The sequence below is a fragment of the Narcine bancroftii genome, chromosome 3 (assembly GCF_036971445.1).
Source record: "Narcine bancroftii isolate sNarBan1 chromosome 3, sNarBan1.hap1, whole genome shotgun sequence".
Lineage (NCBI taxonomy): Eukaryota > Metazoa > Chordata > Chondrichthyes > Torpediniformes > Narcinidae > Narcine > Narcine bancroftii.
The window spans coordinates 187,834,241-187,856,519 of record NC_091471.1 but is presented as its reverse complement, the minus strand read 5'-3'; the positions used below and the strand labels follow the sequence as shown (position 1 = coordinate 187,856,519).

The following is a 22,279-nucleotide window of genomic DNA, read 5'->3' as shown; positions in this document are numbered from 1 at the left end:
TATATATATATTTTTGTATATATATATATTTTTATATATATTTATATTTATATATATATATATTTATATATATATATATATTTATATATATATATATTTATATATATATTTATATTTTTATATATATATAAATAAAATGTTCTTCTGCTAAATTCTATTGTATCTCAAATAAACTTAGGCCTGTCAACTCCACTTTATTAATAATATCCTCACCATGTCATAATATTTTTATTGCAGCCATCAACAAATACTACAAATGCTTTTTTGTCATTTTGTTTAAAGGCTGCTGGTTATTGTGTGCAAATATTTCCATGTGCAGTCATTCACTTTCAGAAGTAAATTTCCTCAATGTGCTGTAAACAAATAATAAGTTTCAAAAGAATTTAAATACAAACTTTGATTTTCAAAGCTTTGTCTCAGAATTCGGTATTTAGTTTTAGAATATGCTAATTCCATAGGAATCAGAATATTATTTTTACACCACAGATTGTCAACAGCTGATACAATTCATTCACTGGAACACTTTAATTTAGCCGACGTTCTTTCAGAGTGATTGCATATAGTGCCGTAATTACTCAGATCATAACTGCAAGAATATTGCCAGAATATGCACAACCCATTCAAATAAACATTTAACTACACATTTGTGATTCAATGCAACTTGGAATGTGCAAATTTCCACACCTATGGAGAAAATGATGTGATGATAAAATGTCCACATCAGTGACAAAACCCCTACAGATTAATTTGGGTGTTTTGAGGACATAATGAAGTAGTTTCTTCTGAGCAAATCTGTCTTAAACCAAGCCTCTGTCAATCATGGCAACGATCGTACAAAACATGATCACGTTCTATCTGATCTGCAGTATCTGGTATGTTTGTTCAAGAATTGATGCTCAAGGTTTGAACTAGCATTGATTCAGATGACAATGTAGGGAGATTAAAGGAAAATAACCTATAATTAAGCTACAATTTGACAATTGCATTGTCCTGCTAGTCAAGTTTATGGTCATCTAATTGCACAAGTACTACTCGATGAAACAGCATATGCCAGTCCTTGGTGCAAAACACACACATAGCCAGACATAAAGCACATAGAGACAAATATAGATGCAGAACAAGAATTCATAAATACAAATAAATATTGTTTCATGAATATGAGAGTCTCAGATGGTTAATGTGAGCAGTTCCTTTGGTCATTGTCTTCTCACTGCTCATGGGAAGAAGGTGTTCCTCAGCCTGGTGGTGCTGTCTGATACTCTTGTAGCTCTTTCCCAATAGAAGCAACTGAAAGATGCTGTGTGCAGTGTGTAAGGGGTTCTCAATCATTTTGTACACCCTCTTCAGATAGCTATCATGGTAGATGATGCCGATGGGGTGGGAGGAGTGGGGGGGGGGGGGGGGGGGAGATGGAGAGAATGATCCTGTTTGCCACTCTTATGGTCCTGTGGATTGACCTCAATCCATTTCTCTGCAACAACCATATCCATTGTGATGCAACTGGCCAGAATGCTCTTGATAGAGCTCCTGTAGAAAATTGACATGATGGTTTTTGGTAGCCTTGCCTGCTACAGTCTTTGCAGGAAGTTTAATCCTGATATAATAAATTTTGATTTGTAATATAAACTCTGTTAATCTGGCACTCAAGATTTTGGTGGTGATGGACTTGTACATGTTCTCGTTGCGGGATATTTCTCTTATTTAACCCCAAACATACTGCTAATGTTCCTTTTTTAAAAAAAAATATATAGCACAGAACCATGATATATTTCCCAGTAACATGAAGGGGCTTAAAAGGAAAATGGAAATAGTGTCCAGGTTGGTTTGAAGGGCGTTCAGGAAACAGAGCCCCAGAGGGTTTAAAGAGCACGAGCGCAATGAGTGTATCCCAAATAAGCAGAGGGAATGCTGGGAGTACTCAGCAGATTAGGCAGGCACCTGTGGAAGTCAATAAATCTACTTTAATGCTGCTTGGCCTGATGAACATTTCCAATTTTCTGCTTATTCCAATTTGATATTTTGCCCTTCCCTCCTGTCTCAACTTTTCTCACTTTCTGCTCATAAGAAGCAACACAAACCACTCTTAACAGTGGTATCCAAGGAGGAGACAGGTTAAAAATAAAAGTTTGTTTCAACATTTGGAAGAGTACAAGTTAAAAATTTATTTGAAAGCACAGTAGAAATAAAGTTTTAAGAAAAATTACTCATGAGATGGGACTAAAGAGATCTGGAAGAGAGAAATGGTAGCTATTGGTGAGTAAATAGTTCATGTGTCTCACTATACTGAAATTGAATGGATTGAATGAAAGTATCCACTGGACATAGTTTTCTGTGGAATTTCAGCCAGTAACATACTTGAAATTCTATTATACTGTGTCCGCCACATGCGGTTACAACCTTCTTTCATTTCACAAGCTATCCTGTTAATGAATGCATGGTTTGTCCTGGTTACAGAAGAAGGGTAACTGATCTGAGGACTAACTGGTGGTCTTTGGCATATGATGTACGGCTATCGTGGAGTTGAACTTCTTCCCACTCGACCACCATGAAGTTGGCAAAGTTATAAAAGCCCCATCAAAGTAACATAAACTTCAAAAAATAACAAGGAAAAAAGTTGCATTTGTTCATTGGTTTTCAGGAGTCCTAAAACACTTTATAGTCCATTAGGCATTTTGAAGTGTCTTAGTATAGGAAGCACAGGAGCCCATCTGCATCACACAAAAGACTGTGATGATAAAACATTGAATATAAAATAAATAGTACAGCGCTTACAGGCCCTTCAGCCCAGAATGTCATGTCGACCCATAAAAACCTACTCCATGTCCATTCTAACCCTTCACTCCCTCACATTCCATAAACCCTTATTTTACTTGCACTTATTTTTCACTTTTTACACTTACCCTTATTTTTCTTGCTTGCCCAAGAATCTTTTAAATGCCCCCATTGTAGCAACCTCTCACATAGGATAATGACCAGATGATTATAGGGAAAATGTTTGGTCGGTCAAGGTAAATCAAAGCTACTGTATCAGCTGCTCATTCAATGGAATTGAAAATTAGGATGGCAGCCAAATGGGCAGCCAATGCTTTTGCATCTGTTTAATCCAAGTGGTGAAAGATACTGATTTTTTTTTTATGAACTTGGCTCAAGAATAAATGGTTGTTTGGGCAACAGCAGAATGAAAAGAAAATAGAAAAATATTCAGTAGATCAAAGCATCTGTGAGGAGAGAGAAAAGCAAGAGTTAATGTTGCAGAAAAACCATGAACATAACAGGAAACACAATTTCTTACTCTATAGCTGCTGCCTGACCTGGAATTTTGTTTTATTTCAGATCTCCAGCATCTGCAGCATTTTATATTTGGCCACGGGAAAGCTCTTCTGCTTTTTTTGAAATAGCGTTGAGGATTTTATATTTGTTCCACTGAGAGAGAAGATGTTGGTGAAATATTTCACTCAAAAATACTACACCGAACTATCAGTATGGATTTGTGCTCAAAACCTCATCTCATAACAGAAAACAGTGCTTCATACAACTACAAATTGTGCTTTATTTTACTGCCCTTTATACAAATTTAATGAAAATGTTACATTTCTATTGATGTATTAAGATACAAACTTCATTTTCCTTACTTGTCACAGTTCAGAGAGATGTTTTCTGATTTCACTTCAAAGAATTGTACCCTTCCACAAGGGGGTTATTTCATTTTTCAAACTGCAAATTGTCCAAAGGAAATATTGCAATTCTAATGTTTTTTCATTGTAATTGAACAAAATGAGTTTCCTCAAAAAAAAGAACAAAGTATTCTTTAATAATATCTTCCTTTGAAAAAAAAATCACAATTCAGCATTTCATTTGCAGAGCTGACTCAGAACGTTAACTTGAATGTCAACTTCATTCTTTATTATTTATTCCCTGCTTAAGAACACGAGGAGGAAATGGTCACTCAGAGGATACAATAAGAGGAAACAGAGCGCGGCAGAGGTTTAACTGATAACATGATCCCAGACCACCGTTCAGGACTCACTCCAGTGGACCATTCCAAAACCTACCACGATGTCATGAATGCATTGCAAGCATTCAATTCATCTGTCTAAAGGCAGACAGCCCAGCAAGAACACAATTCAAAAGCTGAAAGGCAAAGTTTTGTGCATGTCATTAAAGCCTCTTTTGAACTGAACATCAAAATATTGTTTTGTTTGAAATTGGCTTGAATTACAAGCAAAAACTGCAAAAAAAAAGTACTAATTTAAAATGCTTCACATCATTTTTCTTCACAGATTTCCAATTTTCTTATTTTATTTTAAAACGTGCAACCTCATATGCTGTAACCACAAGGTGAGATAAGATAAGTAAATTGTCTAGATAGACAGATAGATATTGAAAACACACACAATGTGGCAACATATATTTGATGGCCTGGCGAACCGGTTCTGTGTTACACACACACACCATTGGAACAGCTGCATCAAAGATGGCATCATGCAGCCCTTTTCCAGTAGAAGCTTGAGGCCTGCATGTGGGCAGGGAGCGCGCTTACATCACAATGTCGTTTCCAGTGTGCAGGGGCAGGAGCTTTGAATGCTTTAAAAGTGGCAGGGCAATAGTCAAAATAAAGCTCACTAGTTCCAATGAGCCCACCGACTGCTGGCCTCATTCTTTCATTCAGTTAGCCCGCTCACTACGCACACACCTGTTATATTAGTGGCTGAATTAACCAATCGCCTTCAGTGGATCACAGGGAGTCCAATCTGGGCCTGTGGATCAGAGGTGGCCGATCAGCAGCCAGTTCTGCTCAAGCCATGCCCCAGTGGTGATGTGGCCGGCTGGCTATAAAAGGCAGAGCTGCATCTCAATAAACTCAGTGTTGACTACACTCCCTTTGTGGGAGAGTCTTCTTTCTTGTTATAACTTCGAGCTATAACCATAGTGACCTGCTAAGAGTGTGTGTGTGTGTGTGTGTGTGTGTGTGTGTGTGTGTGTGTGTGTGTGTGTGTGTGTGTGTGTGTGTGTGTGTGTGTGTGTGTGTGTATGTGTGTGTGTGTGTGTGTGTGTGTGTATCTCTTCTCTATCTCTCTCTATATAGATATATATGCATCTATATATATACACACACACACATACACACACACGCACACACAATTTATTTATCTAAACATTAATTTAGTTCGTACGCAGGCATGAATTTATCCATGTTCACTCTAAAGGGTCCCCTTTATCTGGTGAAGATTTTGACACCAACATTCTTCTAACCCCTTATGGATCTACAAATGAAAATCAAAAGACTCCAGATGCTGTAAATGTGAAATAACAATGGGAAAGCTGGAAACATTCAGCAGATCATGCAATATCTGTGGAAAGAAAAACAGCTCATTTTTTAGGACCATGATACTTTGTCAATTCTGAACAAGATTCCTATCTAATGCACTCCCTTTAAATTTCAAAACTGCTTCAGAAGCATAGATTCCAGCAGATTCAGGGAGATGGCCACCTACATCAACATTGGTGAGTCTCTACAAGCTCAGTGACCAGCTACATTGGCATTACGATGATCAATCGCTGGACATCCAGGGCAAATCATGAGACATGGCAAGACATGGAGCTTCGTGCATTGCTGAGAGCTCGTGGCACTGTCTTCAGGTCAGGTGGCAAGATGGCAGAGAATCCATAGACACCTGAGTGACACCAGCAACATGATGCATATGTGGCAGGGTATTCAAACTATAACTGACTAAATCAATCCTGCATTCAGTGACAATAATTCCTCCCTTCCTGACAGGTTGAATACTTTTCTATGCACGTTGCAATGTTATGCCAAATTAAGCCTCATCTCCCCCAGAAAGATAGGCACCCTGCATAGCCTCACATGCAGATTGTTCTTCATAGAGTTCAGCTGATCATAACTCAGAGGGCGGTGGATAAATTGACCTCATTGGGACTCAGCACACGTCTCTGCAATTTGATCTTGGACTTCTTGATGGAAACACCACAGTTAGTCTGGGTCGGCAGCAAAATCACAAGTCCCATCACACTGAGCACTGGCACATCTCAGGGCTGTGTGCTCAGCCTGCTACTGTTCACGCTGTTGACTCACGACTGCACTACCAGATTCAGTTCAAACAGAATCAAGTATGTGGATGATTCAACAGTAGGTGGCCTCATCAGCAACGATGATGAGTCCGCTTGCAGAAGGGAGTTGGAAGGCTCATAAAATGATGTGAGAACAACAACCTGAGTCTTAATGTGGATAAGACAAAGAAAATGATTGTGGACTTCAGGAGCATGAAGGGCAACCACTCTCCACTGCACATCAATGGTTTTGTCGTGGAGAGATCGGAGAGCACAAAGTTCCTTGGTGTGTATATAAAGAATGAACTGTCCCAGTCCCAAACACCTCCTCATTAAGAAGGCACAGTAGCACCTAGACTTCCTAAGGAGGATGAGGAGGGAAAGGCTACTGGCCCGCATCTTGACAACATTTACAACAGTGTCCTGACTGGCTACATTATTGCATGGTAGCATCAGACCAGAGGTCAGTACAGTGGATCATCAAAACACTCAGAAGATGACGGGCTTCTCTCCTTCCTCTATTAATGATATTTACTGGGACAATTGTTTTAATAGGGTTCAAAGAACCCTTTCCATCCAGCACACAGTACCTTTGACCCACTACTATCAGGAAAGTGGTACAGGAGCATCAAAATCAGGACCGCCAGGCTGGGAAATATCTTCTTCCCACTGACTGAAATTGATGAACAAAATCCTGTAATCGAGTAAATCATCCCAAAATATTTATATGTATTTATTTTAAATTATATCTTTATGCCATATAAGTGATTGTCATGTCTCATGCATTACATGTGCATGTGCTGTGGTCTGTAGAAACATTGTTTGTTTGTTTATGCAATCAGATGATTAAAAAACTTGAACTTAATCATTAATGGAAAATGTATTAAAATGCTGTTTAAAATCTAAAAATTAGTTAATAGAAAGTGTGTTGAGATATTAATAGGAACAACATCCAATAGTTTGAAAAATCTGCTGAAGAGGTATCACCAAAGCGCTGAGCATGTAGGATTAGCAGAATATTACTCTTATATACTATATGGTTTCCTATTATGCTATTTTGCACCTTGTTACCTGTGGTGATATGACTGTTTGTACTGGATGGCCCACTCTCTGGGGTCTCCCTACCTTAGCTCCTCCCTTGATCCTTCCTATGTGACCCCTGGCCATAAAGGTCGAGTCCCCTCTCCTTCGCACTCATTTTCCTAGCCTAGACCCAGGCCAGCAGTCTCTTGCTTAATAAAGCCTATCGTTCCCCTCAATCTTCTGTCTGTGTTATTATTGGGCTACTGATAGGGCCTAACATTACCATTAAGTACATCTCAGCTGTGGGGGTGGGGGGGGGGGGGATCCAAGGCTCATGATGCTCACAGATTCTTGAAGCATGCATGATGCAAGACTTCAGTTAGACTATTCTGTTCAGTTCCAATCACCTCATTACAGGAAATATGAGGATGCTATAGAGAGGCTGCAGAGGAAATTTACAAGGATGTTGCTTGGATTTGAGAGCATGCCTTATGAGTATAGGTTGAGTGAATTTGACCTTTTCTCATTGGAGCAACGGAGGATGTGGGGTGACTGCATAGAGGTGTACAAGATGATGAGAGACATTAATCATGTGGATGTCCCAGAGCTGAAATGGGTAACAATAGGGGGCATAGTTTTAAGGTGCTTGGGAGCAAGTACACGTGGAATGCAAGAGGTAAATGATTCGCACAAATAGTGGTCGGTGCATAGAATGTGCTGCTGGCAATAGTAGGATCTTTTAAGGGAACTGAGAAAATCAGAGGGTTATGCAGTAGTGAAGTTCTAGGCAGTTGTTAGAGTTAGGTCAGAACAACAATCATTATTGCCTGTTCTTTAATGGTTTGTCATAACATGGTTCTGTATTTTTGAGAAAGAATCTGTAGCCCAGATTTGCTGCCAGACTCTGTGGGATGTCAACATGAATTGAAAAATTGCAGCCATATGATTCAAGATTCAATTTATTGTCATTGTAATAAAACAGTGTCATATGACATGAAATTGCTTTTGCCTGCTGCAAGGCAGACAGATTCACTATCAGTATAAATTGCCTGAAGCACCTTTTACTTACAATCAAAGAGAAGCAAAAGAGGGTCACCCCAGAGTCACCATATGGTCCACAATGGAGTAATAGGTGGAAATGCTCAGGCTATTAACCAGTTACATCACTGTCATTGCCTTGTGAGAGAATTCATTAGTGAGGTAATGATAAACATAGATAATATGACCATTGCAATTATTAAGTTAATTTACTCTTTGCTGAATTTGATACTGTCCATGTTTAACATTTAATTAGTTTTCTGTTTCTGCACCAATAAAAGTATTGCTATTGTTAACTTGTCAACTCACACCGACCTTCTGCTTGTTCTCTTGAGCAGATTGGAGGATGTAGCTGGCCCTAATACACTCGATCAATACAAAGATATACATCAAGGAAAAGTACTGTACAGAAGCCGGAAAAGTGAAACAAGAGCAAGGAAGTGAGTACTAGAGAATTTTATTCAACTACTGCATGACAAGTCCATCACAAGTCATTATTTGTATATCACTTTCCGGTTGATTGAAAGAGCTCTGACCCTAATCATTTGTGTCAACATGTACTTCCAATCATAAACTTTCAACAGTACAAAGGTTATTTTAAAGTTAAGATAGTGTGCATGCTTCATTGCTACCCTCTTTCAAGCTGTGCTTTCACTCTTGTTGCAAAGTTAATTCTCTTTGCCAAGTTGTTTCCTGTTACTTGTCAAACTGAACAAAATATTCCATACAGATTGTCACTTCTTCAGCATATCAGATTTTATGGAGTTCATGTTACTGTGATTTTGTTACACTTTACCACATCTCAGGGATCAGTTGTTGTGGTAGTCTTTGAGATTTCTTTTGCCCTTACAAACCAGGATAAATGCATTGCATTAAATATTTGAAATGACTGTATCAGTTGGTGTATTTTGCAAAGATATAGACCACAAACTATGAATATCAGAGACACAATTGTAAAGTATTAATTTATAAACTTGTATCCTTTAATTAGTTTGGATCTTCTCAAAATGTAGCCATCATTTTTTGCCTACCCTTGAGGAGTAATGACAGGGGAATTTTCTTTAACCCACATGCTTTGCAGTTTGCAACTTGTAGTGGTGTAGATGGTTTGGTGAATTAGGAACCTTCCTGAGGAGGAGCTTCACATGGATGTCATTAGTGGATGGGAGGTCAGAGCCTGTTCTGGCCCATGTTTGCTAACTTCTGGAGTCTTGTGTGTTGATGGGCTTTTAAATTCCCAAACCAAGCTCTGATGCAAATAGTCAGTATACTTTTCACAGTACACCCATTGGAGTTTGACTGAAGATTTGACAACATGCCTAATTTTCTCAGACTCCTTAGAAAGTAGAGGTGTCAGTCAGTAGGTGACTAAAACAGATAAAAGATGAATGGGAGTTAGCCAGTAACACAAGAGGATACCAAAGATTTTTTCAGATATATAAAGAATAAAAGAGAACCAAAATTGGACATTGTACCACAGGAAAATTACGCTGGAGAAGTAGTAATGGGGGTCAAAGAAATGGCAGAGGAACTGAATTAGTCTTCACTGTAGAAGGACCTGTGACATGCCAGACATTTGAGAGTTGGGGGCAGGGGTGAGTGTAGTCGCTATTACTAAGGAGAAGGTGCTTGGGAAGTTGAGGGGATGAAGGTGGATGATTCACCTTGACCAGATGGAAAAAATGCCAGGATCTTGAAAGAGGTGGGTGAACACATTAGTAGTGATCTTTCAAAATCACTAGATTTGGGAATTGTTCCAGAGGAACAAGAAGGGAGAGAGGCAAAAGACTGGAATCTATGAGCTGGTTAGCCTGACTTCAGTGGTTGGCAAGATCCTGGAGTCTATTGTTAAGAATGAGATTTCGGGGTACTTGAAAGCACAAGATAAAGTCACCATCTACAAATTTGCCACGATAGTAGGCTGTATGAAAAGGGGTGATGAGTCAGCATATAGGCAGGAGATTGAAAACTTGGCTGAATGGTCTACTGACTTCAACCTCTCACTCAATATCATAAAACTCAATGAGTTTATTGGAGACTTTAGGAAGGGAAAACCAGAGGTGTGTGATCCAGTGAATATTTGGGTATCAGAGGTGGAGAGGGTGAGCAAATTTAAATTTTTGGATTCACTAACTCAGTGACCTTTCCTGGGCCTAACACACTAATTACATCATGAAGAAAGCACATCAGTGCCTCTACTTCCTCAGGAGTTTGTGGAGGTTAGGTATGACATCACAGATCTTGGCAAATTCGTATTGATGTGTGGTGGAAAGTCTGCTGACCGGCTGCTTCACAGCCTGGTATGGGGGCATCAATACCTCTGAGCGGAAAGTCCTACAAAAGGGAATGGACACAGCCTAGGACATCACAGCAAAACCCTTCCTGCCATCGAGAAAAGCCACATGGAATGCTACCATCAAAGAGCAGAAGCAATCATCAAGGATCCACACCACCCAGCACATGCTCTGCCATCAGGAAAGAGGTATAGGTGCCACAAGACATGTTCCATAAGATTCAGGAACAATTGTTACCCCTCCACCATCAGACTCCTATAACAAAAGACTCATTTAAGGACTCATCAAAGGACTGAATTTTTTTTTCTGTGTTGCACAGTTTGTTTACTTTTCTCTTTTTCCTCGAGTACAGTTTACCGGTAAGTACAACAGAACAACTGAGAATATTAGGGTTGTACGTGATCTCATGTAAGGATTCTGACAATAAATTTAAACTTTGAACTTCAGGGAGGATCCTGCCTGACAAATTTGTTGGAATTCTTTAATGGAGTAACAAGCGGGACTGACAAAGGAAAGTCGGTGTTTACTTGGATTTCCAGAAGGTTTTTGGTGCACATGAGGCTGCTAAATGAGATAGGAGCCCATGGCATTATAGGAAAGGTACCAGCATGGAGAGAATATAGGCTGAGTGGCAGAAGGCAAAGAGTGGGAATTAAGGGCAAGGGGTGGTTTCTGTCTGGCTACTGGTGAGTAGCAGTGTTCTACACCACTTTTCTGCTACTTTTCACATGATATGTCAATGATTTAAATGATGGAATTGATGGCTTCATGGCCAAGCTCGTGCATGATATGAAGAGAGGAGGAAAGGTGGGATTTGTTGTGGAAATAAGAAATCTGCCGAAGGGCTGAGAGAATGCACAAGTGACAGAGTGAATAGAATATGGAGAATTGAATGGTTATGAACTTCAGTAGAAGGAATAAAAGCATAGACTATTTTCTAAATGTGGAGAGAATTTGGAAAGCAGAGGTCCTTTTGCAGGATTCCCAGAAGGTTAACTTGCAGGTTGAGCTGATGGTAGGGAAGACAAATGTAAGAATTCATTTTAAGAGGATAAGAATATAAAAGCAAATGTGTAATGCTCTGACTTTATAAGGCATTGGTCACACCATATTTGGAGTTTTGGGAGCAGGTTTTGGGTTCCATATTTAAGGACTGATATGTTGGCATGGGAGAAGGATAAGAGAAGTTTCTCGAGGTGGACTCTGAGGATAAAAGGTTTAAAATATGAGGAATGTTTGATAGTTCTGGGCCTGTAGTCAAGGGAGTTTAGAAGGATGAGGGAAGATCTCATTGAAACTTTTCAAATATTGAAATGGCAAGATGGAGAAGATGTTTCCAGTAGTGAGAAAGTCGAAGACCAGAGGGCCCATATCAGAATAAGATGACGTCCCTTTTGACAGAGATGAGAAGAAATTTCTTCAGCCAAAGGGTGGTGAATCTGTGGAATCTATTGCTGCAAACAGCTGTTGAGGTTAAGTCATTGGGTAAATTTATATAGGGAAATCAAAAGTTATGGGGAGTAGGCATGGAAATGGGTTGAATGGAAAAACACACCAGCCATGATCTGAATGGCAGAGGAGACTCAATGGGACAAATGGCCTTAGTCTTCTCCTATCACTTGTGCCTTCTGCATTAGCCTTGATGTGCTGGCTCCAGTAGAGATCTTCTGAAATATGGGACTTCTGGGAACCTGAATGTTCTAACCCTCTCCACCTCCATCCCATCAAAGCAGACAGATGTGTGCCCTTCTTCCTAAAATCAACAAGAAGCTCCTTGGTCTTAACCAAGATTGTTGTTCTGGCACCATCCTACCATACTCCCGAAATCCATTCTGTTCTCTGGTATCATTTCCAGTTATTCAACCAACAACAATGGTATCATCAATGAATTTATAGATTGAGTTAGAACCAAACTTGGCTACACAATCAGGAATGTTCAGGGGACTGTGTGTTCATAGTCAGCATGAAGGAGAGGAGGTTGCTAATTCACACTTCTTGACTGGAGTTTGCGGATGAGAAAGTTGAGATTCATTTGCAGAAAGATAGACAATGTCCTTTTAGTTTAGTCATTAATTTTGCTGGTGATGATATTGAATATTGAGCTACTATCAATGAACCTGTCGTTTAGCTGATCCAGTGCAGAGTAGAGGACCAGTGAGATGACACTTGTTGTTGTGCTGTTGTGACTATAGGCAGTTTAAAGTAAATCCAGGTCCTTCCTAAGATAGGAATTGATTTGCTCTATAACCAACCATTCAAAGCATTTGGTTGCAGTAGACAACAGTGCTACCAGCTAATAGTCATTGAGGCAGATCACTTTGCTCACTGAAATATGGTTGTCCTTTTAAAGCAGGTGGGAACCTCTGTCGTGAGATGTTGAAAATGTTCACAAAAAATGCCAGCCAGTTGATTCACGAAGGTTTTCAAGAAATGACCAGGTCCACATCTTTTGAGGCTTCACCCTGTTATGTCTCCGCTACTGGGAAGCTCCTTAAATAATTTAGAGATGCAAGATTCAAATAACAGAAGAGATTTGACTTACTGATGTCTTCCACCATCTCAGGAAGCTATACACACACACATACAGGTGAACTACAGTTACTACAGTGAGAAGGGTGTATCCTTACAAAATAGTTCATATTATCCTGACTAGATAACAGACATGGTATGGGTCTTCTTTTGTTTCGACACTTAACTAGTGTGTGTTTCAGTTTGCAATCGTCTTTCAATGAACCCATGACCTTTGGGGCAGTATGGGGATGATGTAATGATAACAAACCCAAACTCTGCAGCCAGCTTTCTGAATTCTTGTGACGTGAACTGTGTTCCATTGTCACATGTTACTTTCTCAGTTATTCAGCAAGGAGCACCCTCATTTTTGAGGTGATAGATGATGCTCTCAGGTCTTTCACTATTTTGACAAATGGAAACTTAGAGTAGTAACAGGCTGCTATTAAATACCACTCTTGATTCTCGGTGAACAAGTCTACTCCCACTGTGTGCCATGGCCTGGCAGGTACTTTTGTGGAAATCATTTCCTCTTTTTGTTGTGTGTTTCTGTTGATCCTTTTGGATAGCTTCTTGGTCTGGATCTCATAATCGATAGAGTTCAACTGCAACTCCTGGCATCTATCCAGACCTAGAATTTCCAGTCCATCTTCATCTACCACGTAGAAAGTGCAGAGGATGTTCTTTCTATTATAGCAGCCATTGATCTTAGCTCTCTCTAGCTGCTTGATCATGGGTCCACCATAGGCCATTAATGTGACATTTGCTGTTTCCAATGCACTGTCTTTTGGATAACCCTTTATTATGTTCTTGGGAACATCTGGCAGTAGAGTCTGAGTGGAAAGATGTTGCTTTGTGATCCAGTTTCCAGCTTCAGCTCTAAGTTAAATATCGTAGGCTTGTTCTGGATTGTCCACTGTATTTGGATCCTTGTGTGCAACTCCCTTCCTTCATCTCACCTGACATCTTGTGAAAGTGTATGGATTCTATGTCCAGTATCTGGGTGTCCATGTCCGCATTGTTATTTCCTTTTATGTGGTGGATCATCTTCTTGTCTTTTTCTTCACTGATATTAGTTTTCTTCATACCAGACTTGCACATCTTCGCCCAGTGGTTTGCTTTACCACAGGCTCTACATTCAGAACTATAAGAGGGGCATTTGTTTCGGTCATCGAAGGGGTGTTGTCTGCCACACTTCCTGCAGGTCTTGGGGGTTTGCACTGTTCTGATTGTGTTCTCTTTGCTGTGGGTGGATCTGCATAGATAGGGATTTCATTTGCCTCCTCATGGCTTCGAAGGCTTTGGCTGTGTCTATAGCTTCAGCCAGTTCATGCTATTCTTCCCTACAAGAGACTTTTGCACTTAGGGATGGGCACTTCCCCATATTGGTTGATAAACTAATCTTTCCCCTATATCCTTAAATCTGCATTTTGTAGCAACAATTTTTAGTCTAGTGAGGAAGGTATCAACAGTTTCATCAGTCTCTCGCATTAAGTCGTGAAACTCATAGCATTTAATTAGACCTGGGTTCAAGGTGAGAAGCAAACATTGCAAATATCTGCTCTGGATTATTCTTCTCCATCTCTGTAAACTGCCTGCTATTAAATAAGTCAAGGCCTCACTCCCCTGTCCAGAGAAGTATATAACTGGCCCTCTCCTCTGCTGTTTCATTTTTAAGATAGCTTTTGAATGCCAAATTGCACTTCTGCTGAAACTTTCTAAATGATTCAACAATGTCTTCAGCCTTGTAGTCCATCACTGGGTGAACTGCTGTTGCTCCAGCCATTTTTTTTCTGTAACTTTTTTCTCTTCTTCCCTTTCATATTTCAGTGACTTACAATCAATTGTATGGTTTTATTCTTGTTCTCTTATACTGCTGCCACCATGTTATTTGGGAGGCTTCTTAAGTAACTTAGAGATGCAAGATTCAAACAGCAGAAGAGACTTTACTTACTGATGTCTTCCACCATCTCAGGAAACTACTCACACATTCATCTATATATGCCCCACTGTGGCGCACTACAGTGAGAAGGGTGTATTCTTACGCAGTTACAAAATAGTTCACATTATCCTGACTATATAACACATTCTCCTGCAGGTTCTGTTCACATCAGCCTCAGAATCACTGGGTCCTATGGGCTTTGCAAAGTTTTTTTTTATTTTTCTCTTTTGTAGTGAACATCTGGAAGAGATGTATCACAGTTAATAATATTATCTTGTTTTTTCTGATAGAATGTGATGATGTTCAAGTCCTGCCACATTCGTCAAGCATCTATTGGAGGCTCCTGCTTGTTCTCGAATCGTCTCTGCATTTGTTATGATCTTCATGAGGTTGTGTCTCATCTTTCAGCATGTTTCTGAATCTTCTGATCTAAACACTACAGATATGAATTTCAGTATTTTATAGATCTCCTGGTTCATCCATGATGTCTGATTTGAATACACCCAGATTACAGTAACACCTTTGTCCATGCATTTTCTGATGAAGAAGATGGTAATTGGGAGCTGGATGGAAAGTTGAAAGAGGAGAAGGGCAAGTCAGAGAAGATGAAAAGAAAGTTTGGGTATGTGGAGGGGAAGATGAAGTAGGGGGATTGAATGGGCCAGGTGGAAAGGAGCCCCATTCTGTGGTAAGAGCAGAAATGATAGATGCAGGATAAGGCCATTTGGCCTTGCTTCCCATTCAATAAAATTATACTTACTGCTTTCTCTGGGTACTGTTATTCCTCAATAATCCCAGATCCTTTGATCTCATAACATCCAAAATCGAATTATCACTATTCCTTTTGCAATGTATTGCCTCTTTTCATTTCAAATAAGTAGACAATTTTTTTTAAGTTGCTTTTTTGCTGTTCAGCTGCAGTGAGTAATAATTTTGAAGCAAATGTACACTGCATACAAGGTGCATGACAAAAATCTAATTTTCAATGTCATCTAGGCACAGCAACTACATCTCCGTAGCCCACTTTGGTGGCAACTTTCAAAGAGTAGTGGCAGCTACACTGCTAATGAAAGAACGCACAACCAGACGGGTCAAGCTCAGTGAGCAGAACTGATTTATTGCAGGCTGGTGGGCTGGACCTGGCTGAGAACTCCGCTGGAGGGCGCTGATGTCACCCGGGTGTCATATGGTCCCCCAGCGCAGGCTTCTGAGCCCTGTACTGAGAAGAAGATGGCGCCGACGGCGCCATTTTGGCTGGCTGCCCCACCACGTGGATTACAAGCAGGGCCGGTTCGCCTGCCTAGTGGTGTACCGCCACACAGCCCACCCCCCAAAAAAAAAAACCCAATGTCCGTTTTAACTGGGTGGCTTCACTTCTTGGGCTGGGCCATAATCACTGGTTCGGTGGGGTCGAGGTGCGCTGGCTCCAGCCTACCACAGTAAACAGTTCCAGCCTGCCATCGATGTCCAGCATGAACGTAGACCCTGAACGCTGGACAACCTTGTACGGCCCCTCATAAGGTCTCTGCAGAGGTGCCGCAGGCGGGCCCCGCTGAATAAAAACATACTTTGCAGGAAGCAGCTTGCTAGGGACACGAGATGGCCGAGTTCCGTGTCTGGGTGGCGGTGGGGGTGCGAAGGAGTCCAAGCGGGCCCAGAGGTGGGGAAGCAGCTCGTGCAATGACCGCTGGGGGTTGTGAGGCACATTGATGAACTCATCAGGAAGTGCCAGCGGTGCATCGTAGACCAGCTCAGCTGATGACACCTGCAGATCCTCCTTGGGCATGGAGCGGATGCCCAGGAGCACCCAAGGCAGTTCATCCACCCAATCGGGACCAGTGAGGCGGGCCATAAGTGCCGACTTAAGGGGGCGGTTTAGACGCTTGTCTAGCCCATTGGCCTGTGGGTGATAGGCCGTGGTGCAGTGTAGCTTGATCCCCAACCTGTTGGCGAGCTGTGCCCAGAGTGCAGAGGTGAACTGGGTGCCCTGATCGCTGGTGAGGTGATTTGGAACGCTGAACCAGGCTACCCAACCATGCAACAGCCCTCGGGATCAGGAGTCTGTGGAGCCGTCCAGCATGGGGATCACCTCGGACCAACGAATGGTGCGGTCTACCACTGTGAACAGATAACGGTTGCCCCGGGAAACGGGTAAGGGCCCGACTATGTCCACGTGAATGTGGCTGAACTGTTCCCGGACATGCTCAAACTCTTGCACAGGCACCCTGGTGTGCCTGTGTACCTTGGACATCTGGCAATGGGTGCATGTTCTGGCCCAGCCCGCGATCTGCTTCTGCGGCCCGTGCTAGACGAACTACTCTGCCACCATCCGGACCGTGGACCTGATGGATGGGTGTAAAAGGTCATGGATGTGATGGACGATTTGCCTGTGCCACTGTTGGGGAACCACTGGCCGCGGGGTGCCCATGGAGACATCGCATAGGATGGTACTTCTGCTGCTCTGAGTCGGAAGGTCTCGGATCCGCAGGTCCATGATGGCAGTCCTGAAGGCTCGCGTCTCCTCATCGGACTTCTAGTCCCGGGCGAGCTGGTCGAAGTGGAGGCCGGGCGTCAGTGTGCAGATGGTCGGTCGCGAGAATGCATCAGCGACCACGTTGTCCTTCCCCGCCTTGTGCCAAATGTCGGTGGTAAACTCCGACACGAAGGAGAGGTAACGCTGCTGACGGGCTGACCAGGGGTTCTTCGCCATCGCGAGTGCCTAGGTGAAGCGTTTGTGGTCAGTGAAGATGGTAAAAGACCTCCCAACCAAGAAATAGTGGAAATGCCGCACTGCCAGGTAGATGCCCAGTAACTCACGGTTAAAACCGTTATACCTGCACTCTGGTGGGCGGAGAAGCCGGTTGAAGAATGCCTGTGGCTTCCATTATCCATTCACCTGCAGCTCCAGGACGGCGCCAATGGCTGTGGCAGAGGCATCAATGGAGAACGCCATATACAGGTCAGTAGGCGAGCATGGTAGCCTTCGCGAGGGCGTCCTTGGTGGCCTCGAATGCACTGCGGGCTGCTGAGGTCCAAGTGAGCATTTTGTGCTTGGCTGTGATGAGGGTGAATAGCGGCTGCATGATGCGCGCAGCTCTCGGGGTGAATCTGTTGTAGAATTTGACCATATTCGCGAACTCCTGCAGCCCATTGAGATTGTCTGCATATGGGAACTCCTTGATAGCGGCGACCTTCGTAGCAGCGGGCGTGGCTCCCTCAGCCGTGATGGTATGGTCCAGGAACTGCATGGACTCTTTCCCAAACTGGCACTTGGTTGGGTTGATGGTGAGGCCAAAGTTGGCCAGCCGGGAGAAGAGGGTGCGCAGGTGGGCCTTGTGTTGCGCTTGATCCCTGCTGGAAATGAGGATGTCATCTAAGTAAATGAAGATGAAATCCAGGTCCCTGCCCACTGAGTCCATGAGGCGCTGGAAGGTTTGAGCGGTGTTCGAGTCCGAACGGCATGCGAAGGAATTCGAACAAGCCGAAGTGGGTGATGATGGCTGTCTTGGGTATGCCCTCAGGGTGCACCGGGATTTGGTGATACCCAAGCACCAGATCAACCTTGAAGAAAACCCTCTCACCATGCAGGTTGGCCGTAAAGTCCTGGATGTGAGGGATGGGGTAACGGTCAGGAACTGTCGCCTCTTTGAGCCATCGATAGTCTCTGCAGGGGCGCCAGCCGCTGGAGGCTTTCGGGACCAGGTGGAGTGGCGAGGCCCACGGGCTGTTGGACCGCCAAATGATCCCCAGCTCCAACAGATATGAAAACTCCTCCTTCGCCACCCGGAGCTTGTCAGGCGAGAGCTGGTGTGCCTTGGCGTGAACCAGTGGGCCATGGGTGGGGATGTGGTGGAACACCCCGTGGCGCGGCGAGGCAGTGGAGAACTGTGGCTTGAGGAGGGTTGGAAACTCGTCCAGGATTCACTGGAACTCTTTTCTGGGTTGCTGATCGTGGCCGTCTGTGGCTGCTCTGTGTGGGAGGCGTCGAGGGGAATAGCCTGGAAAGTACGGGCTTCCACCAGGCACCTACCCTGAATGTCCTCCAGAAGCCCGTGGAGGAAGTCGGCACCCAGGATGATGGTCAGAAGGGATGAGACGGTGAACCTCCACGAGAACTTTCATTGGCCGATCTGGAAGTGAACTGTCTTGTCTCCATACGTCCGGATCTCTGTTGTGTTGGCCGCACGGAGGGGAGGTCCTCAAGTTTGGTTCCTGGACTCGATGGCCGTGGCCGGGACGACACTGATCTGGGCCCCAGTGTTGACAAGGAACCACCAGCCGCTGACTGAGTCCCGCAGGTAGAGGAGGCTGTGTCCTTGGCCATCTACCGCAGCCATCAACAGCGGCCAGCCTTCTCATTTCTCTGGAACGAGCAGGGCTGACAACACTTTCGAGCCTTGGCTCCCCAGTGCTAGTGGTAGAAGCAGAGGCCTGGAGCAGATGCCGTGCCCCTGGTCATGCTCTTAGTGGCCCCTGCAGGGGCTGGGTGCTCTACCGCAGCGCTAGGGTTGGGCTTGGCGTGGTCATGCCTGTGTCTTGTGACCTGCTGGACCGCCGAGCCTTCTGGGAATCACTCGAGTCATAGCTCTTGGGCCTTCTGAGCGATCTTCCTCGGGTTGGTAAAGATCTCTTGGGCCAGTAATGGCCGGATGTCCTCATGCAGATAGTCGAGGAAAATGCACTCGAAGAGTGGGCAGTTGGTGAGATCACCCATGAGCGCAAGCATCTCGTCCATCAGCTCCAACGGCCTGTCCCCCAAAGTGTCAAGGTGCCACATCCGAGCGGCACGCTGGCGCCTGGATAGTCCGAGAGATCCGGAAAGCACTCACTTGATGGTCTCGTATTTTTCTTCGGCGGATGGGTGCTGAACGGGGTGCAGCACGTGTTTGGCGGTGGCCTGGTCCAGGGCGGTGACCACATGGTAGAATTTGGTTGCGTCGGATGAAATCTGGCAGAGGTGAAACTGAGCCTCTGCATGGCGGAACCAAGTCTCTGGCTCCTGAAACCAGAAGTCAGGCAGCTTGACGGCTATAGCACTGATCCCAGGTTCGCTCATGATGGGTTCAAAGATGTTTGAACCAGTCGAGGTCACCAATTGTAGAGGCAGCTACTCTGCTACTGAAAGAACACACAACCAGACGGGTTGAGCTCAGTGAGCAGAACTGATTTATTGCAGGTTGCTGGGCTGGACGTGCTCCCAGCCCGGACCTGGCTGAGAACCACGCTGGGGGGCTCTGATGTCACCCAGGCGCCACATGGTGCCCCAGCACGGGCTTCTGAATCCTGTGCTGAGAAGGGGAAACCCCCGACGGCGCCATTTTGGCCGCCTGCCCCGCTGCGTGGATTACAAGCGGGGCCTGTTCACCAGCCTTTTGGTGTGCTGCCACAAAGGATTCATCATCCAGTGGGTAAAGGAATTTTATCTAAATTCTGTCCTCAGTGTGATTCTAGCCACTCCAGCTAGAGGAAACATCAGCTCTGCATTTACCTCATTCACAAAACCACCTCTCCTTACTCAAACTTCAAAGGAGTACAACCTCTGAGGAATCAATCTGATCAATCTTCATTCCACTCCATCTAGCAGGGGAGTTTTCCTTCTTTTATAGGGAGACAAAACCTGAATAAAGATGCTGTTTCGCATGGAGAACATATACATGGAGTACATATACATGGAGTACATATACATGGAGTACATATACATGGAGAAAGGTGTCTCTGCTCTTGTAATCAAATCATTCAGTGTCAGAATAGATCTAATCCGGGGTGGGGGGGTGTTGGGGGGGCATTAGGGTACACAGGTGGAGTTGGGGAGGGAACCAGACTGCTGCTGTTCGAGAACTTACTCAGTGGGGTGGGGGGGTGCGAAGAGACACCGGCTAGCACAACGCCTTTACAGCACCAGTGATCAGGACTAGACCAGCGTTCAAATCCCACGCTGTCTGTACATTCTCCCCATGTCTGCGTGGTTATCCTCCCACCGTTCAAAAACGTTACGGGGGTGTAGGTTATGCAGTGTAAATTGGATGGCACAGATTCGTGAGTTGAAATGGCCTATTACTGTGCAAGGTCAATATTCATGCTGCAATACTTCACAGGCAAGACACCTCAACTCGTCCTCCACGACATTGACAACTAACATCAGTGCTACCTCAGGCAACCATGATGAGCTCATCAAATTTATCCATACTTTCAACGTAACATTTGTCTTCCTAATTATTTGCTGAGCTTTCAAGTTAACTTTGAATGAGTTGTGTACATGGACACTGACTCTTTTCAATCCATATTCTACCATTTTATTTTTTTTCCACCGGAGTGGATGACCTCACATTTTTCAATTAATATTCCATGTTCAATTTCCTTAACAATATTCCCCTTAAAAAAAATTCTTCATCCTGTATTAACCCACACTGTTACCAGTTTGGTAACAAGAGCACACTTAGATATGTTACACCCGATTTCCTCATCCAAATTATTAATATCAGTTATGAACATTGAAATCCCAACAATGATCCTTGCAACCTCTGATTTGTAATGATTTCCCAACATTATTATTTTTTCCTACATTTTGCATTCTGTTCATTAACAATTATTAATTCAGCCCCTGACATTTCTCATGCTAACTTTGTGTAACAACATCTGCAGAACCTTATTAAAGTTAGACCGGAAGTTCAAGTATAGCATATCAACTGGATTGCCTTTAAATATTTTGCCAGTTATCTTTTTTTTTGGCTTGGCTTCGCGGATGAAGATTTATGGAGGGGTAAATGTCCACGTCAGCTGCAGGCTCGTTTGTGGCTGACAAGTCCAATGCGGGACAGACAGACACAGTTGCAGCGGTTGCAGGGGAAAATTTGTTGGTTGGGGTTGGGTGTTGGGTTTTTCCTCCTTTGTCTTTTGTCAGTGAGGTGGGCTCTGCGGTCTTCTTCAAAGTAGGTTGCTGCCCGTCAATAATTGGTTTGTCAAACATGTTTTCCCTTTCATAAATCCAAGTTGCCTGTCCAATGCTGTTATTATTTTGCGAATACATTTTTAAAAATCCATTTCTTCAATAACAGACTCCAGAAGTTTTCTTCATTGGTGATATCAAACTAATTGGTTGGTAGCTTTTTGTTTAGTCTCTCCCTCCTTCATTAGATAGGACAGTTCCATTCACAACCTCCTGATATGTGGAGACAGTACCAAATTCCATAGATTCTGGAAAAGGACAACCATCACCTCCATAGCAGCTTGTATAGCATGCAAGACATCAGCTTGTTGGATACCTGCCTTGATCCTCTATTAAATTAGACAATTTCACTCTGGGCAGGTCTTTTGGCAATTTTAGAAGACTTCTTTTCATCTACTACTGTTTAATTTAAATTGAATGCCACAGTTGCATTCATGCTAACCTTTTTATAAAATGAAA

The 22,279-nt window shown here is 43.3% G+C and overlaps 1 long non-coding RNA gene across 1 annotated transcript in view; it reads left to right on the top strand.

The window, feature by feature from the left end:
• The window catches only part of LOC138757953 (uncharacterized), a 289,593-nt gene that overhangs the window by 97,823 nt on the left and 169,491 nt on the right, over positions 1-22,279 (top strand). The window contains exon 2 of the long non-coding RNA XR_011354005.1: positions 8,469-8,570. This is a non-coding gene — a long non-coding RNA (uncharacterized lncRNA). The remainder of the gene's footprint in view (positions 1-8,468; positions 8,571-22,279) is intronic.